Raw genomic sequence first — 23,442 nt, forward strand, 5'->3', positions numbered from 1 at the left:
TCGTTCCCAGGAAGACCAGTAGTGGTTTCCGATGCACATCTGGAGGCATTCTGTAATCTGTGGACTACCAGAGTGTTGATGAAACACAGAAAATGCATCGGGAATGAATACAACCGTCACCATGTGCACTTTCCTCCATGGGAGGATTGTCTCAAAGAGTTTACGCTTTGATCGTTCCCTGAAAGACCAGTAGTAGTTTCCGATGCACATCTGGAGGCATTCTGTAATCCGTGGACTGTCAGAGTGTTGATGAAACATAGAAATTGAATCGGGATTGACTACAACCGTCACCATGCGCACTTTCCTCCATAGGAGTAATGTCTCAAACAGTCTACACTTTGATCGTTCCCTGGAAGACCAGTATTAGTTTCCGATGCACATCTGGAGGCATTCTGTAATCTGTGGACTATCGGAGTGTTGATGAAACACATAAATTGCATCGGGATTGAATACAAGAGTCACCATGCGCACTTTCCTCCATGGGAATAATGTCTCAAAGAGTCTACGCTTTGATCGTTCCCTTGAAGACCAGTAGTAGCTACCGATGTACATCTGGAGGCATGCTGTAATCTGTGGAATATCTGAGTGTTGATGAAACACCGAAATTGCATCGGGATTGAATACAACAGTCACCATACGCACTTTCCTCCATGGGAGGAATGTTTCAAACAGTCTACGCTTTGATCGTTACCTGGAAGACCAGTAGTAGTTTCCGATGCACCTCTGGAGGCATTCTGTAATCTGTGGACTATCAGAGTGTTGATGAAACACAGAAACTGCCTCGGGATTGAATACAACAGTCACTATGTGCACTTTCCTCTATGGTAGTAATGTCTCAAACAGTCTACGCTTTGATCGTTCGCTGGAAGACCAGTAGTAGTTTCCGATGCACATCTGGAGGCATTCTGTAACCTGTGGATTATCAGACTGTTGATGAAACACAGAAATTGCATCGGGATTGAATACAACAGGAACTATGCGCACTTTCCTCCTTGGGAGTAATGTCTTAAAAAATCTATTTTTTGATCGTTCCCTGGAAGACCAGAAGTAGTTTCCGATGCACATCTGAAGGCATTCTGTAATCTGTGGACGTTCAAAGTGTTGATGAAACACAGAAATTGCATCGGGATTGAATACAACAGTCACCATGCGCACTTTCCTCCATGGGAGTAATGTCTGAAACAGTCTACGCTTTGATCGCTCCCAGGATGACCAGTAGTAGTTTCCGATGTACATCTGGAGACAATCTGTAATCTGTGGACTATCAGAGTGTTGATGAAACACAGAAATTGCATCGGGATTGAATACAACAGTCACCGCGCGCACTTTCCTCCATGGGAGTAATGTCTCTAACAGTCTACGCTTTGATCGTTCACTGGAAGACCAGTAGTAGTTTCCGATGCACATCTGGAGACAATCTGTAATCTGTGGACTATCAGAGTGTTGATGAAACACAGAAATTGCATCGGGATTGAATACAACAGTCACCACGCGCACTTTCCTCCATGGGAGTAATGTCTCTAACAGTCTATGCTTTGATCGTTCCCTGGAAGACCAGAAGTAGTTTCCGATGCACATCTGTAGGCATTCTGTAATCTGTGGACTATCAGAGTGCAGATGAAACACAGAAATTGCATCGGAATTGAATACAACAGTCACCATTAGCACTTTCCTCCATGGGAGTAATGTCTCAAACAGTCTACGCTTTGATCGTTCGCTGGAAGACCAGTAGTAGTTTCCGATGCACATCTTTAGGCATTCTGTAATCTGTGGACTATCAGAGTGTTGATGAAACACAGAAATTGCATCGGGATTGAATACAACAGTCACCATGAGCACTTTCCTCCATGGGAGTAACGTCTCAATGAGTCTACGCTTTGATCCTTCCGTGGAAGACCAGTAGTAGTTTAAGATGCAATTCTGGAGGCATTCTGTAATCTGTGGACTATCAGACTGTTGATGAAACACAGAAATTGCATCGGGATTGAATACAACAGTCACCATGCGCACTTTCCTCCATGGTAGTAATGTCTCTAACAGTCTACCCTTTGATCGTTCACTGGAAGACCAGTAGTAGTTTCCGATGCACATTTGGAGGCATTCTGTAATCTGTGAACTATCAGAGTGTTGATGAAACACTAAATTTGCATCGGGATTCAATACAACAGTCACCATGCGCACTTTCCTCCATGGGAGTAATGATTCAAACAGTCTACGCTTTGATCGTTCCTAGGAAGACCAGTAGTGGTTTCCGATGCACATCTGGAGGCATTCTGTAATCTGTGGACTATCAGAGTGTTGATGAAACACAGAAAATGCATCGGGAATGAATACAACAGTCACCATGTGCACTTTCCTCCATGGGAGGAATGTCTCAAAGAGTTTACGCTTTGATCGTTCCCTGGAAGACCAGTAGTAGTTTCCGATGCACATCTGGAGGCATTCAGTAATCCGTGGACTATCAGAGTGTTGGTGAAACACAGAAATTGAATCGGGATTGACTACAACCGTCACCATGAGCACTTTCCTCCATAGGAGTAATGTCTAAAACGGTCTACGCTTTGATCGTTCCCTGGAAGACCAATATTAGTTTCCGATGCACATCTGGAGGCATTCTGTAATCTGTGGACTACCAGAGTGTTGATGAAACACAGAAATTGCCTCGCGATTGAATACAACAGTCACCATGTGCACTTTCCTCTATGGTAGTAATGTCTCAAACAGTCTACGCTTTGATCGTTCGCTGGAAGACCAGGAGTAGTTACAGATGCACATATGGAGGCATTCTGTAATCTGTGGACTATCAGACTGTTGATGAAACACAGAAATTGCATTTGGAGCGAATACAACAGTCACCATCCGCACTTTCCTCCATGGGAGTAATTCTCAAACAGGCTACGCTTTGATCGTTCCCTGGAAGACCAGCAGTAGTTTCCGATGCTCATCTGGTGGCATTCTGTAATCTGTGGACCTTCAAAGTGTTGATGAATCACAGAAATTGCCTCGGGATTGAATACAACAGTCACCATGCGCACTTTCCTCCATGGGAGTAATGTCTGAAACAGTCTACGCTTTGATCGCTCCCAGGAAGACCAGTAGTAGTTTCCGATGTACATCTGGAGACAATCTGTAATCTCTGGACTATCAGAGTGTTGATGAAACACAGAAATTGCATCGGGATTGAATACAACAGTCACCACGCGCACTTTCCTCCATGGGAGTAATGTCTCTAACAGTCTACGCTTTGATCGTTCACTGGAAGACCAGTAGTAGTTTCCGATGCACATCTGGAGACAATCTGTAATCTGTGGACTATCAGAGTGTTGATGAAACACAGAAATTGCATCGGGATTGAATACAACAGTCACCATGCGCACTTTCCTCCATGGGAGTAATGTCTCAAAGAGTCTACGCTTTGATCGTTCCCAGGAAGACCAGTAGTAGTTTTCGATGCACATCTGGAGGCATTCTGTAATCTGTGGACCTTCAAAGTGTTGATGAAACACAGTAATTGCATCGGGATTGAATACAACAGTCACCATGCGCACTTCCCTCAATGGGAGTAATGTCTCTAACAGTCTACCCTTTGATCGTTCACTGGAAGACCAGTAGTAGTTTCCGATGCACATTTGGAGGCATTCTGTAATCTGTGAACTATCAGAGTGTTGATGAAACACTAAATTTGCATCGGGATTGAATACAACAGTCACCATGCGCACTTTCCTCCATGGGAGGAATGTCTCAAAGAGTTTACGCTTTGATCGTTCCCTGGTAGACCAGAAATAGTTTCCGATGCCCATCTGGAGGCATTCTGTAATCTGTGGACCTTCAAAGTGTTGATGAAACACAGTAATTGCATCGTGATTGAATACAACAGTCACCACGCGCACTTTCCTCCATGTTAGTAATGTCTCAAAGAGTCTACGCTTTGATCGTATCCTGGAAGACGAGTAGTAGTTTCCGATGCACATCTGGAGGCATTCTGTAATCTGTGGACTATCAGAGTGCAGATGGAACACAGAAATTGCATCGGGATTGAATACAACAGTCACCATGCGCACTTTCCTCCATGGGAGGAATGTCTCAAACATTTTACGTTTTGATTGTTCCCTTGAAGGCCAGTAGTATTTTCTGATACACATCCGGGGCATTCTGTAACCTGTGGATTATCAGACTGTTGATGAAACACTGAAATTGCATCGTGATTGAATACAACAGTCACCATGCCCACTTTCCTCCATGGGAGTAATGTCTGACACCGTCTACGCTTTGATAGCTCCCAGGTAGACCAGTAGTAGTTTCCGATGTACATCTGGAGACAATCTGAAATCTGTGGACAATCAGGGTGTTGATGAAACACAGAAATTGCATCGGGATTGAATACAACAGTCACCACGCGCACTTTCCTCCATGGGAGTAATGTCTCTAACAGTCTACGCTTTGATCGTTCCCTGGAAGACCAGAAGTAGTTTCCGATGCACATCTGTAGGCATTCTGTAATCTATGGACTATCAGAGTGCAGATGAAACACAGAAATTGCATCGGAATTGAATACAACAGTCACCATTAGCACTTTCCTCCATGGGAGTAATGTCTCAAACAGTCTACGCTTTGATCGTTCGCTGGAAGACCAGTAGTAGTTTCCGATGCACATCTGGAGGCATTCTGTAATCTGTGGACTATCAGAGTGTTGATGAAACACAGAAATTGCATCGGGATTGAATACAACAGTCACCATGCGCACTTTCCTCCATGGGAGTAATGTCTCAAACAGTCTACGCTTTGATCGTTCCCTGGAAGACCAATATTAGTTTCCGATGCACATCTGGAGGCATTCTGTAATCTGTGGACTACCAGAGTGTTGATGAAACACAGAAATTGCCTCGCGATTGAATACAACAGTCACCATGTGCACTTTACTCTATGGTAGTAATGTCTCAAACGGTCTACGCTTTGATCGTTCGCTGGAAGTCCAGGAGTAGTTACAGATGCACATATGGAGGCATTCTGTAATCTGTGGACAATCAGAGTGTTGATGAAACACAGAAATTGCATCGGGATTGAAGACAAGAGTCACCATGCGCACTTTCCTCCATGGGAGTGATGTCTGAAACAGTCTACGCTTTGATCGTTCCCTGGAAGACCAGTAGTAGTTTCCGATGCACATCTGGAGGCATTCTGTAATCTGTGGACCTTCAAAGTTTTGATGAAACACAGAAATTAAGTCAGGGTGAATACAACAGTCACTATGCGCACTTTCCTCCATGGCAGTAATGTTTCTAACAGTCTACCCTTTGATCGCTCCATGGAGGACCAGTAGTAGTTTCCAATGGACATCTGGAGGCATTCTGTAATCTGTGGACTATCAGAGTGTTGATGAAAGACTAAAATTGCAACGGGATGTATACAACATTCACCATGCGCACTTTCCTCAATGGGAGTAATGTCTCAAACAGTCTACGATTTGATCATTCCCTAGAAGTCCAGTAGTAGTTTCCGATGCACATCTGGATGCATTCTGTAATCTGTGGACTATCAGAGTGTTGATGAAACACAGAAATTGCATCGGAATAGAATACAACAGTCACCATGCGCACTTTTCTCCATGGGAGTAATTTCTCAAACAGTCTACGCTTTGATCGATCCCTGGAAGAGCAGTAGTAGTTTCCGATTCCCATCTGGAGCCATTTTGTAATCTGTGGACTATCAGAGGGTTGATGAAACACATAAATTGCATCGGGATTGAATACAACAGTCACCATGCGCACTTTCCTCCATGGGAGTAATTCTCAAACAGTCTACGTTTTGATCGTTCCCTGGAAGACCAGTAGTAGTTATCGATGCACATCTGTAGACAATCTGTAATCTGTGGAACATCAAAGTAATGATGAAACACAGAAATTGCCTCGGGATTCAATACAACAGTCACCATGCGCACTTTCCTCTATGGGAGTAATGATTCAAAGAGTCTACGCTTTGATCGTTCCCAGGAAGACCAGTAGTGGTTTCCGATGCACATCTGGAGGCATTCTGTAATCTGTGGACTATCAGAGTGTTGATGAATCACAGAAAATGCATCGGGAATGAATACAACAGTCACCATGTGCACTTTCCTCCATGGGAGGAATGTCTCAAAGAGTTTACGCTTTGATCGTTCCCTGGAAGACCAGTAGTAGTTTCCGATGTACATCTGGAGGTATTCTGTAATCCGTGGACTATCAGAGTGTAGATGAAACACAGAAATTGAATCGGGATTGACTACAACCGTAACCATGCGCACTTTCCTCTATGGTAGAAATGTCTCAAACAGTATACGCTTTGATCGTTCGGTGGAAGACCAGTAGTAGTTACCGATGCACATATGGAGGCATTCTGTAATCTGTCGACTATCAGAGTGTTAATGAAACACATAAATTGCATCGGGATTGAATACAAGAGTCACCATGCGCACTTTCCTCCATGGGAATAATGTCTCAAAGAGTCTACGCTTTGATCGTTACCTGGAAGACCAGTAGTAGTTTCCGATGCATATCTGGAGGCATTCTGTAATCTGTGGACTATCAGAGTGTTGATGAAACACAGAAACTGCCTCGGGATTGAATACAACAGTCACCATGTGCACTTTCCTCTATGGTAGTAATGTCTCAAACAGTCTACGCTTTGATCGTTCGCTGGAAGACCAGTAGTTGTTACGGATGCACATATGGAGGCATTCGGTAATCTGAGGACCTCCAAAGTGTTGATGAAACACAGAAATTGAATCGGGATGAACACGACAGTCACTATGCGCACTTTCCTCCATGGGAGTAATGTTTCTAACAGTCTACACTTTGATCGTTCCATGGAGGACCAGTAGTAGTTTCCAATGGACATCTGGAGGCATTCTGTAATCTGTGGACTATCAGAATGTTAATGAAAGACTAAAATTGCAACGGGATTGAATACAACATTCACCATGCTCACTTTCGTCCATGGGAGTAATGTCTCAAACAGTCTACGATTTGATCGTTCCCTAGAAGTCCAGTAGTAGTTTACGATGCAATTCTGGAGGCATTCTGTAAACTGTGGACTATCAGACTGTTGATGAAACACAGAAATTGCATCGGGATGGAATACAACAGGCACCATGCGCAGTTTCATTCATGGGAGTAATGTCTCAAACAGATTACGCTTTGATCGTTCCCTGGAAGACCATTAGTAGTTTCCGAGGCACATCTGGAGGCATTCTGTAATCTGTGGACTATCAGAGTGTTGATGAAACAAAGAAATTGCATCGGGATTGAATACAACTGTCACCATCCGCACTTTCCTCCATGTTAGTAATGTCTCAAACAGTCTACGCTTTGATCGTTCCCTGGAAGACCAGTGTTAGTTTCCGATGCACATCTGGAGGCATTCTGTAATCTGTGGACTATGAGAGTGTTGATGAAACACAGAAATTGCATCGGGATTGAATACAACAGTCACCATGCGAACTTTCCTCCATGGGATTACTGTAATCTGTGGACTATCAGAGTGTTGATGAAACACAGAAATTGCATCGTGATTGAATACAACAGTCGCCATTCGCACTTTCCTCCATGGGAGTAATTCGCAAACAGTCTACGCTTTGATCGTTCCCTGGAAGGTCAGTACTAGTTTCCGATGCACATCTGGAGGCATTCTGTAATCTGTGGACCTCCAAATTGTTGATGAAACACAGAAATTGCCTCGGGATTGAATACAACTGTCACCATGCGCACTTCCCTCCATGGGAGTAATGTCTGAAACAGTCTACGCTTTGATCGTTCCCTGGAAGACCAGTAGTAGTTTCCGATGCACATCTGGAAGCATTCTGTAATCTGTGGACCTTGAAGGTGTTGATGAAACACAGAAATTGCATCTGGAATGAATACAACAGTCACCATCCGAACTTTCCTCCATGGGAGTAATTCTCAAACAGGCTACGCTTTTATCGTTCCCTGGAAGACCAGAAGTAGTTTCCGATGCACATCTGGTGGCATTCTGTAATCTGTGGACCTTCAAAGTGTTGATAAATCACAGAAATTGCATCGGAATTGAATACAACAGTCACCATGCCCACTTTCCTCCTTGAGAGTAATGTCTGAAGCTGTCTACGCTTTGATCGCTCCCAGGAAGACCAGTAGTAGTTTCCGATGTATATCTGGAGACAATCTGTAATCTGTGGACTATCAGATTGTTGATGAAACACAGAAATTGCATCGGGATTGAATACAACAGTCACCATGCGCACTTACCTCCATGGGAGTAATGTCTCTAACAGTCTACGCTTTGATCGCTCCCTGGAAGACCAGTAGTAGTTTCCGATGAACATCTGGTGGCATTCTGTAATCTGTGGACTATCAGAGTGTTGATGAAACACAGAAATTGCATCGGGATTGAATACAACAGTCACCATGCGCACTTTCCTCCATGGGAGTAATGTCTCAAACAGTCTACGCTTTGATCGTTCCCTTGAAGACCAGTAGTAGTTACCGATGTACATCTGGAGGCATGCTGTAATCTGTGGACTATCTGAGTGTTGATGAAACACAGAAATTGCATCGGGATTGAATAAAACAGTCACCATACGCACTTTCCTCCATGGGAGCAATGTTTCAAACAGTCTACGCTTTGATCGTTACCTGGAAGACCAGTAGTAGTTTCCGATGCACATCTTGAGGCATTCTGTAACCTGTGGATTATCAGACTGTTGATGAAACACAGAAATTGCATCGGGATTGAATACAACAGGAACCATGCGCACTTTCCTCCTTGGGAGTAATGTCTTAAAAAATCTATTTTGTGATCGTTCCCTCGAAGACCAGAAGTAGTTTCCGATGCACATCTGGAGGCATTCTGTAATCTGTGGACGTTCAAAGTGTTGATGAAACACAGAAATTGCCTCGGGATTGAATACAACAGTCACCATCCGCACTTTCCTCCACTGGAGAAATTCTCAATCAGGCTACGCTTTGATCGTTCGCTGGAAGACCAGTAGTAGTTTCCGATGCACATCTGGAGGCATTCTGTAATCTGTGGACTATTAGAGTGTTGATGAAACACAGAAATTGTATCGGGATTGAATACAACAGTCACCATGAGCACTTTCCTCCATGGGAGTAACGTCTCAATGAGTCTACGCTTTGATCCTTCCGTGGAAGACCAGTAGTAGTTTACGATGCAATTCTGGAGGCATTCTGCAGTCTGTGGACTATCAGACTGTTGATGAAACACAGAAATTGCATCGGGATTGAATACAACAGTCACCATGCGCACTTTCCTCCATGGGAGTAATGTCTCTAACAGTCTACGCTTTGATCATTCCCTGGAAGACCAGTAGTAGTTTCCGATGCACATCTGGTGGCATTCTGTAATCTGTGGACTATCAGAGTGTTGATGAAACACAGACATTGCATCCGGATTGAATACAACAGTCACCATGCGCACTTTCCTCCATGGGAGGAATGTCTCAAACAGTCTGTTTTTGATCGTACCCTGGAAGACCAGAAGTAGTTTCCGATGCACATCTGGAGGCATTCTGTAATCTGTGGACCTTCAAAGTGTTGATGAAACACAGAAATTGCATCTGGAGCAAATACAACAGTCACCATCCGCACTTTCCTCCATGGGAGTAATTCTCAAACAGGCTACGCTTTGATCGTTCCCTGGAAGACCAGCAGTAGTTTCCGACGCACATCCGGTGGCATTCTGTAATCTGTGGACCTTCAAAGTGTTGATGAATCACAGAAATTGCCTCGGGATTGAATACAACAGTCACCATGCGCACTTTCCTCCATGGGAGTAATGTCTGAAACAGTCTACGCTTTGATCGCTCCCATCAAGACCAGTAGTAGTTTCCGATGTACATCTGGAGACAATCTGTAATCTGTGGACTATCAGAGTGTTGATGAAACACAGAAATTGCATCGGGATTGAATACAACAGTCACCACGCGCACTTCCCTCCATGGGAGTAATGTCTCTAACAGTCTACGCTTTGATCGTTCACTGGAAGACCAGTAGTAGTTTCCGATGCACATCTGGAGACAATCTGTAATCTGTGGACTATCAGAGTGTTGATGAAACACAGAAATTGCATCGGGATTGAATACAACAGTCACCATGCGCACTTTCCTCCATGGGAGTAATATCTCAAAGAGTCTACGCTTTGAACGTTCCCTGGAAGACCGGTAGTAGTTTTCGATGCACATCTGGAGGCATTCTGTAATCTGTGGACCATCAAAGTGTTGATGAAACACAGTAATTGCATCGGGATTGAATACAACAGTCACCATGCGCACTTTCCTCCATGTTAGTAATTCTCAAACAGACTGCGTTTTGATCGTTCCCTAGAAGACCAGTAGTAGTTACCGATGCACATCTGGAGGCATTCTGTAATCTGTGGACTATCAAGGTGTTGATGAAACACAGAAATTGCATCGGGATTGAATACAACAGTCACCATGCGCACTTTCCTCCATGGGAATAATGTCTCTAACAGTCTACGCTTTGATCATTGCCTGGAAGACAGTAGTAGTTTCCGATGCACATGTGGTGGCATTCTGTAATCTGTAGACAATCAGAGTGTTGATGAAACACAGAAATTGCATCGGGATTGAATACAAAAGTCACCATTCTCACTTTCCTCCATGGGAGTAATTCTCAAACAGTCTACGATTTCATCGTTCCCTGGAAGATCAGTAGTACTTTCCGATGCACATCTGGAGGCATTCTGTAATCCGTGGACCTTCAAAGTGTCGATGAATCACAGAAATTGCTTCGGGATTGAATACAACTGTCACCATGCGCACTTTTCTCCATGGGAGTAATGTCTGAAAAAGTCTACGCTTTGATCGTTCCCTGGGAGACCAGTAGTAATTTCCCATGCACACCTGGAGGCATTCTGTAATCTGTGGACCTTCAAAGTGTTGATGAAACACAGAAATTCCATCTGGAGTGAATACAACAGTCACCATCGGCACTTTTCTCCATGGGAGTAATTCTCAATCAGGCTACGCTTTGATCGTTCCCTGGAAGACAAGTAGTAGTTTCTGATGCACATCTGGTGGCATTCTGTAATCTGTGGACCTACAAAGTGTTGATGAATCACTGAAATTGCATCGTGATTGAATACAACAGTCACCATGCCCACTTTCCTCCATGGGAGTATTGTCTGAAACCGTCTACGCTTTGATAGCTCATAGGTAGACCAGTAGTAGTTTCCGATGTACATCTGGAGACAATCTGTAATCTGTGGACAATCAGGGTGTTGATGAAACACAGAAATTGCATCGGGATTGAATACAACAGTCACCACGCGCACTTTCCTCCATGGGAGTAATGTCTCTAACAGTCTACGCTTTGATCGTTCCCTGGAACACCAGAAGTAGTTTCCGATGCACATCTGTAGGCATTCTGTAATCTGTGGACTATCAGATTGCTGATGAAACACAGAAATTGCATCGGAATTGAATACAACAGTCACCATTAGCACTTTCCTCAATGGGAGTAATGTCTCAAACAGTCTACGCTTTGATCGTTCGCTGGAAGACCAGTAGTAGTTTCCGATGCACATCTGGTGGCATTCTGTAATCTGTGGACTATCAGAGTGTTGATGAAACACAGAAATTGCATCTGGATTGAATACAACAGTCACCATGAGCACTTTCCTCCATGGGAGTAACGTCTCAATGAGTCTACGCTTTGATCCTTCCGTGGAAGACCAGTAGAAGTTTACGATGCAATTCTGGAGGCATACTGTAATCTGTGGACTATCAGACTGTTGATGAAACACAGAAATTGCATCGGGATTGAATACAACAGTCACCATGCGCACTTTCCTCCATGGGAGTAATGTCTCTAACAGTCTACGCTTTGATCATTCCCTGGAAGACCAGTAGTAGTTTCCGATGCACATCTGGTGGCATTCTGTAATCTGTGGACTATCAGAGTGTTGATGAAACACAGAAATTCCATCGGGATTGAATACAACAGTCACCATGCGCACTTTCCTCCATGGGAGGAATGTCTCAAACAGTCTACGCTTTGATAGTTGCCTTGAAGACCAGTAGTAGTTTCCGATGCACATCTGGAGGCATTCTGTAACCTGTGGATTATCAGACTGTTGATGAAACACAGAAATTGCATCGGGATTGAATACAACAGGAACCATGCGCACTTTCCTCCTTGGGAGTAATGTCTTAAAAAATCTATTTTTTGATCATTCCCTGGAAGACCAGAAGTAGTTTCCGATGCACATCTGGAGGCATTCTGTAATCTGTGGACGTTCAAACTGTTGATGAAACACAGAAATTGCAAAGGGATTGAATACAACAGTCACCATCCGCACTCTACTCCATGTTAATAATGTCTAAAACACTCTACGTTTTGATCGTTCCCTGGAAGACCAGTGTTAGTTTCCGATGCACATCTGGAGGCATTCTGCAATCTGTGGACTATCGGAGTGTTGATGAAACACAGAAATTGCATCGGGATTGAATACAACAGGCACCATACGCACATTCCTCCTTGGGAGTAATGTTTTAAACAGTCTATTCTTTGATCGTTCCATGGTAGACCAGAAGTAGTTTCCGATGCACATCTGGAGGCTTTCTGTAATCTGTGGACCTTCAAAGTGTTGCTGAAACACAATAATTGCATTTGGGATTGAATACAACAGTCACTATGCGCACTTTCCTCCATGTTAGTAATTCTCAAACAGACTGCGTTTTGATCGTTCCCTAGAAGACCAGTAGTAGTTCCCGATGCACATCTGGAGGCATTCTGTAATCTGTGGAGTATCAGAGTGTTGATGAAACACAGAAATTGCATCGGGATTGAATACAACAGTCACCATGCGCACTTTCCTCCATAGGAGTAATGTCTCTAACAGTCTACGCTTTGATCATTGCCTGGAAGACAGTTGTAGTTTCCGATGCACATGTGGTGGCATTCTGTAATCTGTGGACTATCAGAGTGTTGATGAAACACAGAAAATGCATCGGGATTGAATACAACAGGCACCATGCACACTTTCCTCCAAGGGAGTAATGTCTGAAAAAGTCTACGATTTGATCGTTCCCTGGAAGACCAGTAGAAATTTCCCATGCACACCTGGAGGCATTCTGTAATCTGTGGACCTTCAAAGTGTTGATGAAACACAGAAATTGCATCGGGGTTGAATACAACAATCACCATCCGCACTTTCCTCCATATTAGTAATGTCTCAAAGAGTCTACGCTTTGATCGTATCCTGGAAGACGAGTAGTAGTTTCCGATGCACATCTGGAGGCATTCTGTAATCTGTGGACTATCAGAGTGTTGATGAAACACAGAAATTGCATCGGGATTGAATACAACAGTCACCACGCGCACTTTCCTCCATGGGAGTAATGTCTCTAACAGTCTACGCTTTGATCGTTCACTGGAAAACCAGTAGTAGTTTCCGATGCACATCTGGAGACAATCTGTAATCTGTGGACTATCAGAGTGTTGATGAAACACAGAAATTGCATCGGGATTGAATACAACAGTCACCATGCGCACTTTCCTCCATGGGAGTAATGTCTCAAAGAGTCTACGCTTTGATCGTTCCCTGGAAGACCGGTAGTAGTTTTCGATGCACATCTGGAGGCATTCTGTAATCTGTGGACCATCAAAGTGTTGATGAAACACAGTAATTGCATCGGGATTGAATACAACAGTCACCATGCGCACTTTCCTCCATATTAGTAAATCTCAAACAGACTACGTTTTGATCGTTCTCTGGAAGACAAGTAGTAGTTACCGATGCACATCTGGAGGCATTCTGTAATCTGTGGACTATCAGACTGTTAATGAAACACAGAAATTGCATCGGGATTGAATACAACAGGCACCATGCGCACATTCCTATTTGGGAGTAATGTTTTAAACAGTCTATTCTTTGATCGTTCCCTGGTAGACCAGAAGTAGTTTCCGATGCACATATGGAGGCATTCTGTAATCTGTGGACCTTCAAAGTGTTGATGAAACACAGTAATTGCATTTGGGATTGAATACAACAGTCACCATGCGCACTTTCCTCCATGTTAGTAATTCTCAAACAGACTGCGTTTTGATCGTTCCCTAGAAGACCAGTAGTAGTTACCGATGCACATCTGGAGGCATTCTGTAATCTGTGGACTATCAGAGTGTTGATGAAACACAGAAATTGCATCGGGATTGAATACAACAGTCACCATGCGCACTTTCCTCAATGGGAATAATGTCTCTAACAGTCTACGCTTTGATCATTGCCTGGAAGACAGTAGTAGTTTCCGATGCACATGTGGTGGCATTCTGTAATCTGTGGACTATCAGAGTGTTGATGAAACACAGAAATTGCATCGGTATTGAATACAACAGGCACCATGCACACTTTCCTCCATGGGAGTAATGTCTGAAAAAGTCTACGATTTGATCGTTCCCTGGAAGACCAGTAGTAGTTTCCCATGCACACCTGGAGGCATTCTGTGATCTGTGGACCTTCAAAGTGTTGATGAAACACAGAAATTGCATCGGGGTTGAATACAACAATCACCATCCGCACTTTCCTCCATGTTAGTAATGTCTCAAAGAGTCTACGCTTTGATCATTGCCTGGAAGACGAGTAGTAGTTTCCGATGCACATCTGGAGGCATTCTGTAATCTGTGGACTATCAGAGTGTTGATGAAACACAGGAATTGCATCGGGATTGAATACAACAGTCACCATTCTCACTTTCCTCCATGGGAGTAATTCTCAAACAGTCTACGATTTGATAGTTCCCTGGAAGGTCAGTAGTACTTTCCGATGCACATCTGGAGGCATTCTGTAATCTGTGGACCTTCAAAGTGTCGATGAATCACAGAAATTGCTTCGGGATTGAATACAACTGTCACCATGCGCACTTTCCTCCATGGGAGTAATGTCTGAAAAAGTCTACGCTTTGATCGTTCCCTGGAAGACCAGTAGTAATTTCCCATGCACACCTGGAGGCATTCTGTAATCTGTGGACCTTCAAAGTGTTGATGAAACACAGAAATTCCATCTGGAGTGAATACAACAGTCACAATCCGCACTTTTCTCCATGGGAGTAATTCTCAATCAGGCTACGCTTTGATCGTTCCCTGGAAGACAAGTAGTAGTTTCTGATGCACATCTGGTGGCATTCTGTAGTCTGTGGACCTTCAAAGTGTTGATGAATCACTGAAATTGCATCGTGATTGAATACAACAGTCACTATGCCCACTTTCCTCCATGGGAGTATTGTCTGAAACCGTCTACGCTTTGATAGCTCCCAGGTAGACCAGTAGTAGTTTCCGATGTGCATCTGGAGACAATCTGTAATCTGTGGACAATCAGGGTGTTGATGAAACACAGAAATTGCATTGGGATTGAATACAACAGTCACCACGCGCACTTTCCTCCATGGGAGTAATATCTCTAACAGTCTACGCTTTGATCGTTCAATGGAACACCAGAAGTAGTTTCCGATGACCATCTGTAGGCATTCTGTAATCTGTGGACTATCAGAGTGCTGATGAAACACAGAAATTGCATCGGAATTGAATACAACAGTCACCATTAGCACTTTCCTCAATGGGAGCAATGTCTCTAACAGTCTACGCTTTGATCGTTCGCTGGAAGACCAGTAGTAGTTTCCGATGCACATCTGGAGGCATTCTGTAATCTGTGGACTATCAGAGTGTTGATGAAACACAGAAATTGCATCGGGATTGAATACAACAGTCACCATGCGCACTTTCCTCCATGGGAGTAATGTCTCAAAGAGTCTACGCTTTGATCGTTCCCTGGAAGACCGGTAGTAGTTTTCGATGCACATCTGGAGGCATTCTGTAATCTGTGGACCATCAAAGTGTTGATGAAACACAGTAATTGCATCGGGATTGAATACAACAGTCACCATGCGCACTTTCCTCCATATTAGTAAATCTCAAACAGACTACGTTTTGATCGTTCTCTGGAAGACAAGTAGTAGTTACCGATGCACATCTGGAGGCATTCTGTAATCTGTGGACTATCAGACTGTTAATGAAACACAGAAATTGCATCGGGATTGGATACAACAGGCACCATGCGCACATTCCTCTTTGGGAGTAATGTTTTAAACAGTCTATTCTTTGATCGTTCCCTGGTAGACCAGAAGTAGTTTCCGATGCACATCTGGAGGCATTCTGTAATCTGTGGACTATCAGAGTGTTGATGAAACACAGAAATTGCATCGGGATTGAATACAACAGTCACCATGCGCACTTTCCTCAATGTGAATAATGTCTCTAACAGTCTACGCTTTGATCATTGCCTGGAAGACAGTAGTAGTTTCCGATGCACATGTGGTGGCATTCTGTAATCTGTGGACTATCAGAGTGTTGATGAAACACAGAAATTGCATCGGGATTGAATACAACAGGAACCATGCGCACTTTCCTCCTTGGGAGTAATGTCTTAAAAAATCTATTTTTTGATCATTCCCTGGAAGACCAGAAGTAGTTTCCGATGCACATCTGGAGGCATTCTGTAATCTGTGGACGTTCAAAGTGTTGATGAAACACAGAAATTGCAATGGGATTGAGTACAACAGTGACCATCCGCACTCTACTCCATGTTAATAAAGTCTAAAACACTCTACGTTTTGATCGTTCCCTGGAAGACCAGTGTTAGTTTCCGATGCAGATCTGGAGGCTTTCTGCAATCTGTGGACTATCGGAGTGTTGATGAAACACAGAAATTGCATCGGGATTGAATACAACAGTCACCATGCGCACTTTCCTCCATGGGAGTAATGTCTCTAACAGTCTACGCTTTGATCATTCCCTGGAAGACCAGTAGTAGTTTCCGATGCACATCTGGAGGCATTCTGTAATCAGTGGACTATCAGAGTGTTGATGAAACACAGAAATTGCATCGGGATTGAATACAACAGTCACCACGCGCACTTTCCTCCATGGGAGTAATGTCTCTAACAGTCTACGCTTTGATCGTTCACTGGAAGACCAGTAGTAGTTTCCGATGCACATCTGGAGACAATCTGTAATCTGTGGACTATCAGAGTGTTGATGAAACACAGAAATTGCATCGGGATTGAATACAACAGTCACCATGCCCACTTTCCTCCATGGGAGTAATGTCTCAAAGAGTCTACGTTTTGATCCTTCCCTGGAAGACCAGTAGTAGTTACCGATGCACATCTGGAGGCATTCTGTAATCTGTGGACTATCAGACTGTTGATGAAACACAGAAATTGCAACGGGATTGAATACAACAGGCACCATGCGCACTTTCCTTCTTGGGAGTAATGTCTTAAACAGTATATTCTTTGATCGTTCCCTGGTAAACCAGAAGTAGTTTCCGATGCTCATCTGGAGGCATTCTGTAATCTGTGGACCTTCGAAGTGTTGATGAAACACAGTAATTGCATCGGGATTGAATACAACAGTCACCATGCGCACTTTCCTCCATGTTACTAATTCTCAAACAGACTACGTTTTGATCGTTCCCTGGAAGACCAGTAGTAGTTACCGATGCACATCTGGAGGCATTCTGTAATCTGTGGACTATCAGAGTCTTGATGAAACACAGAAATTGCATCGGGATTGAATACAACAGTCACAATGCGCTCTTTCCTCCATGGGAGTAATGTCTCTAACATACTACGCTTTGATCATTGCCTGGAAGACAGTAGTAGTTTCCGATGCACATCTGGTGGCATTCTGTAATCTGTGGACTATCAGAGTGTTGATGAAACACAGAAATTGCATCGGGATTGAATACAACAGTCACCATGCGCACTTTCCCCCATGGGAGGAATGTCTCAAACATTCTACGTTTTGATTGTTCCCTTGAAGACCAGTAGTATTTTCTGATACACATCCGGGGCATTCTTTAACCTGTGGATTATCAGACTGTTGATGAAACACAGAAATTGCATCGGGATTGAATACAACAGGCACCATTGACACTTTCCTCCATGGGAGTAATGTCTGAAAAAGTCTACGCTTTGATCGTTCCCTGGAAGACCAGTAGTAGGTTCCCATGCACACCTGGAGGCATTCTGTAATCTGTGGACCTTCAACGTGTTGATGAAACACAGAAATTGCATCGGGGTTGAATACAACAATCACCATCCGCACTTTCCTCCATGTTAGTAATGTCTCAAAGAGTCTACGCTTTGATCGTATCCTGGAAGACGAGTAGTTGTTTCCGATGCACATCTGGAGGCATTCTGTAATCTGTGGACTATCAGACTGTTGATGAAACACAGAAATTGCATCGGGATTGAATACAACAGGCACCATTGACACTTTCCTCCATGGGAGTAATGTCTGAAAAAGTCTACGCTTTGATCGTTCCCTGGAAGACCAGTAGTAGTTTCCCATGCACACCTTGAGGCATTCTGTAATCAGTGGACCTTCAAAGTGTTGATGAAACACAGAAATTCCATCTGGAGTGAATACAACAGTCACCATCCGCACTCCATGGGAGTAATTCTCAATCAGGCTACACTTTGATCGTTCCCTGGAAGACAAGTAGTAGTTTCTGATGCACATCTGGTGGCATTCTGTAATCTGTGGACCTTCAAAGTGTTGATGAATCACTGAAATTGCATCGTGATTGAATACAACAGTCACCATGCCCACTTTCCTCCACGGGAGTAATGTCTGAAACCGTCTACGCTTTGATAGCTCCCAGGTAGACCAGTTGTAGTTTCCGATGTACATCTGGAGACAATCTGTAATCTGGTGACAATCAGGGTGTTGATGAAACACAGAAATTGCATCGGGATTGAATACAACAGTCACCACGCGCACTTTCCTCCATGGGAGTAATGTCTCTAACAGTCTACGCTTTGATCGTTCCCTGGAAGACCAGAAGTAGTTTCCGATGCACATCTGTAGGCATTCTGTAATCTGTGGACTATCAGAGTGCTGATGAAACACAGAAATTGCATCGGAATTGAATACAACAGTCACCATTAGCACTTTCCTCCATGGGAGTAATGTCTCAAACAGTCTGCGCTTTGATCGTTCGCTGGAAGACCAGTAGTAGTTTCCGATGCACATCTGGAGGCATTCTGTAATCTGTGGACTATCAGAGTGTTGATGAAACACAGAAATTGCATCGGGATTGAATACAACAGTCACCATGAGCACTTTCCTCCATGGGAGTAACGTCTCAATGAGTCTACGCTTTGATCCTTCCGTGGAAGACCAGTAGTAGTTTACGATGCAATTCCGGAGGCATTCTGTAATCTGTGGACTATCAGACTGTTGATGAAACACAGAAATTGCATCGGGATTGAATACAACAGGCACCATGCGCACTTTCCTCCATGGTAGTAATGTCTCTAACAGAGTACCCTTTGATCGTTCACTGGGAGACCAGTAGTAGTTTCCGATGCACATTTGGAGGCATTCTGTAATCTGTGAACTATCAGAGTGTTGATGAAACACTAAATTTGCATCGGGATTGAATACAACAGTCACCATGCGCACTTTCCTCCATGGGAGTAATGATTCAACCAGTCTACGCTTTGATCGTTCCCAGGAAGACCAGTAGCGGTTTCCGATGCACATCTGGAGGCATTCTGTAATCTGTGGACTATCAGAGTGTTGATGAAACACAGAAAATGCATCGGGAATGAATACAACAGTCACCATGTGCACTTTCCTCCATGGGAGGAATGTCTCAAAGAGTTTACGCTTTGATCGTTCCCTTGAAGACCAGTAGTAGTTTCCGATGCACATCTGGAGGCATTCTGTAATCTGTGAACGTTCAAAGTGTTGATGAAACACAGAAATTGCCTCGGGATTGAATACAACAGTCACCATCCGCACTCTACTCCATGTTAATAATGTCTAAAACACTCTACGCTTTCATCGTTCCCTGGAGGACCAGTGTTAGTTTCCGATGCACATCTGGAGGCAATCTGTAATCTGCGGACTATCGGAGTGTTGATGAAACACAGAAATTGCATCGGGATTGAATACAACAGTCACCATGCGCACTTTCCTATATGAAAGTAATGTCTCAAACAGACTACGATTTGATCGTTCCCTGGAAGACCGGCAGTAGTTTCCGATGCACATCTGGTGGCATTCCGTAATCTGTGGACCTTCAAAGTGTTGATGAATCACAGAAATTGCCTCGGGATTCAATACAACAGTCACCATTCGCACTTTCCTCCATGGGAGTATTGTCTGAAACAGTCTACGCTTTGATCGCTCCCAGGAAGACCAGTAGTAGTTTCCGATGTACATCTGGAGACAATCTGTAATCTGTGGACTATCAGAGTGTTGATGAAACACAGAAATTGCATTGGGATTAAATACAACAGTCACCACGCGCACTTTCCTCCATGGGAGTAATGTCTCTAACAGTCTACGCTTTGATCGTTCCCTGGAAGACCAGTAGTAGCTTTCCATGCACATCTGGAGGCATTCTGTATTCTGTGGACCTTCAAAGTGTTGATGAAACACCGTAACTGCATCGTCATTGAATACAACAGTCACCATGCGCACTTTCCTCCATGTTAGTAATTCTCAAACAGACTACGTTTTGATCGTTCCCTGGAAGACCAGTAGTAGTTACCGATGCACATCTGGAGGCATTCTGTAATCTGTTGACTATCAGAGTCTTGATGAAACACAGAAATTGCATCGGGATTGAATACAACAGTCACAATGCGCACTTTGCTCCATGGAAGAAATGTCTCTAACAGTCTACGCTTTGATCATTGCCTGGAAGACAGTAGTAGTTTCCGATGCACATCTGGTGGCATTCTGTAATCTGTGGACTATCTGAGTGTTGATGAAACACAGAAATTGCATTGGGATTGAATACAACAGTCACCATGCGCACTTTCCTCCATTTGAGGAATGTCTCAAACATTCTACGTTTTGATTGTTCCCTTGAAGACCAGTAGTATTTTCTGATACACATCCGGGGCACTCTGTAACCTGTGGATTATCAGACTCTTGATGAAACACAGAAATTGCATCGGTATTGAATACAACAGGCACCATGCACACTTTCCTCCATGGGAGTAATGTCTGAAAAAGTCTACGCTTTGATCGTTCCCTGGAAGACCAGTAGTAGTTTCCCATGCACACCTGGAGGCATTCTGTAATCTGTGGACCTTCAAAGTGTTGATGAAACACAGAAATTGCATCGGGGTTGAATACAACAATCACCATCCGCACTTTCCTCCATGTTAGTAATGTCTCAAAGAGTCTACGCTTTGATCGTAACCTGGAAGACGAGTAGTAGTTTCCGATGCACATCTGGAGGCATTCTGTAATCTGTGGACTATCAGAGTGTTGATGAAACACAGAAATTGCATCGGGATTGAATACAACACTCACCATTCTCACTTTCCTCCATGGGAGTAATTCTCAAACAGTCTACGATTTGATCGTTCCCTGGAAGATCAGTAGTACTTTCCGATGCACTTCTGGAGGCATTCTGTAATCTGTGGACCTTCAAAGTGTCGATGAATCACAGAAATTGCTTCGGGATTGAATACAACTGTCACCATGCGCACTTTCCTCCATGGGAGTAATGTCTGAAAAAGTCTACGGTTTGATCCTTCCCTGGAAGACCAGTAGTAGTTTCCCATGCACACCTTGAGGCATTCTGTAATCTGTGGACCTTCAAAGTGTTGATGAAACACAGAAATTCCATCTGGAGAGAATACAACAGTCACCATCCGCACTCTCCTCCATGGGAGTAATTCTCAATCAGGCTACGCTTTGTTCTTTCCCTGGAAGACAAGTAGTAGTTTCTGATGCACATCTTTTGGCATTCTGTAATCTGTGGACCTTCAAAGTGTTGATGAATCACTGAAATTGCATCGTGATTGAATACAATAGTCACCATGCCCACTTTCCTCCACGGGAGTAATGTCTGAAACCGTCTACGCTTTGATAGGTCCCAGGTAGACCAGTAGTAGTTTCCGATGTACATCTGGAGACAATCTGTAATCTGTGGACAATCAGGGTGTTGATGAAACACAGAAAATGCATCGGGATTGAATACAACAGTCATCACGCGCACTTTCCTCCATGGGAGTAATGTCTCTAACAGTCTACGCTTTGATCGTTCCCTGGAAGACCAGAAGTAGTTTCCGATGCACATCTGTAGGCATTCTGTAATCTGTGGACTATCAGAGTGCTGATGAAACACAGAAATTGCATCGGAATTGAATACAACAGACACCATTAGCACTTTCCTCCATGGCAGTAATGTCTCAAACAGTCTACGCTTTGATCGTTCGCTGGAAGACCAGTAGTAGTTTCCGATGCACATCTGCAGGCATTCTGTAATCTGTGGTCTATCAGAGTGTTGATGAAACACAGAAATTGCATCGGGATTGAATACAACAGTCACCATGTGCACTTTCCTCCATGGGAGGAATGTCTCAAAGTGTTTACGCTTTGATCGTTCCCTGGAAGACCAGTAGTAGTTTCCGATGCACATCTGGAGGCATTCAGTAACCCGTGGACTATCAGAGTGTTGATGAAACACAGAAATTGAATCGGGATTGACTACAACCGTCACCATGAGCACTTTCCTCCATAGGAGTAGTGTGTCAAACAGTCTACGCTTTGATCGTACCCTGGAAGACCAATATTAGTTTCCGATGCACATCTTTAGGCATTCTGTAATCTGTGGACTACCAGAGTGTTGATGAAACACAGAAATTGCCTCGGGTTTGAATACAACAGTCACCATGTGCACTTTTCCTCTATGGTAGTAATGTCTCAAACAGTCTACGCTTTGATCGTTCGCTGGAAGACCAGTAGTAGTTACGGATGCACATCTGGAGGCATTCTGTAATCTGTGGACTATCAGAGTGTTGATGAAACACAGAAATTGCATCGGGATTGAATACAACAGTCACCATGCGCACTTTCCTCCATGGGAGTAATTCTCAAACAGTATACATTTTGATCGTTCCCTGGAAGACCAGTAGTAGTTATCGATGCACATCTGGAGACAATCTGTAATCTGTGGAACATCAAAGTAATGATAAAACACAGAAATTGCCTCGGGATTCAATACAACAGTCACCATGCGCACTTTCCTCCATGGGAGTAAAGATTCAAAGAGTCTACGCTTTGATCGTTCCCTTGAAGACCAGTAGTAGTTACCGATGTACATCTGGAGGCATGCTGTAATCTGTGGACTATCTGAGTGTTGATGAAACACAGAAATTGCATCGGGATTGAATACAACAGTCACCATACGCACTTGCCCCCATGGGAGCAATGTTTCAAACAGTCTACGCTTTGATCGTTACCTGGAAGACCAGTAGTAGTTTCCGATGCGCATCTGAAGGCATTCTGTAATCTGGGGACTATCAGAGTGTTGATGAAACGCAGAAACTGCCTCGGGATTGAATACAACAGTCGCCATGTG

The sequence above is a fragment of the Schistocerca gregaria genome, unplaced genomic scaffold, assembly GCF_023897955.1.
Source record: "Schistocerca gregaria isolate iqSchGreg1 unplaced genomic scaffold, iqSchGreg1.2 ptg000178l, whole genome shotgun sequence".
Taxonomy (NCBI): Eukaryota; Metazoa; Arthropoda; class Insecta; order Orthoptera; family Acrididae; genus Schistocerca; species Schistocerca gregaria.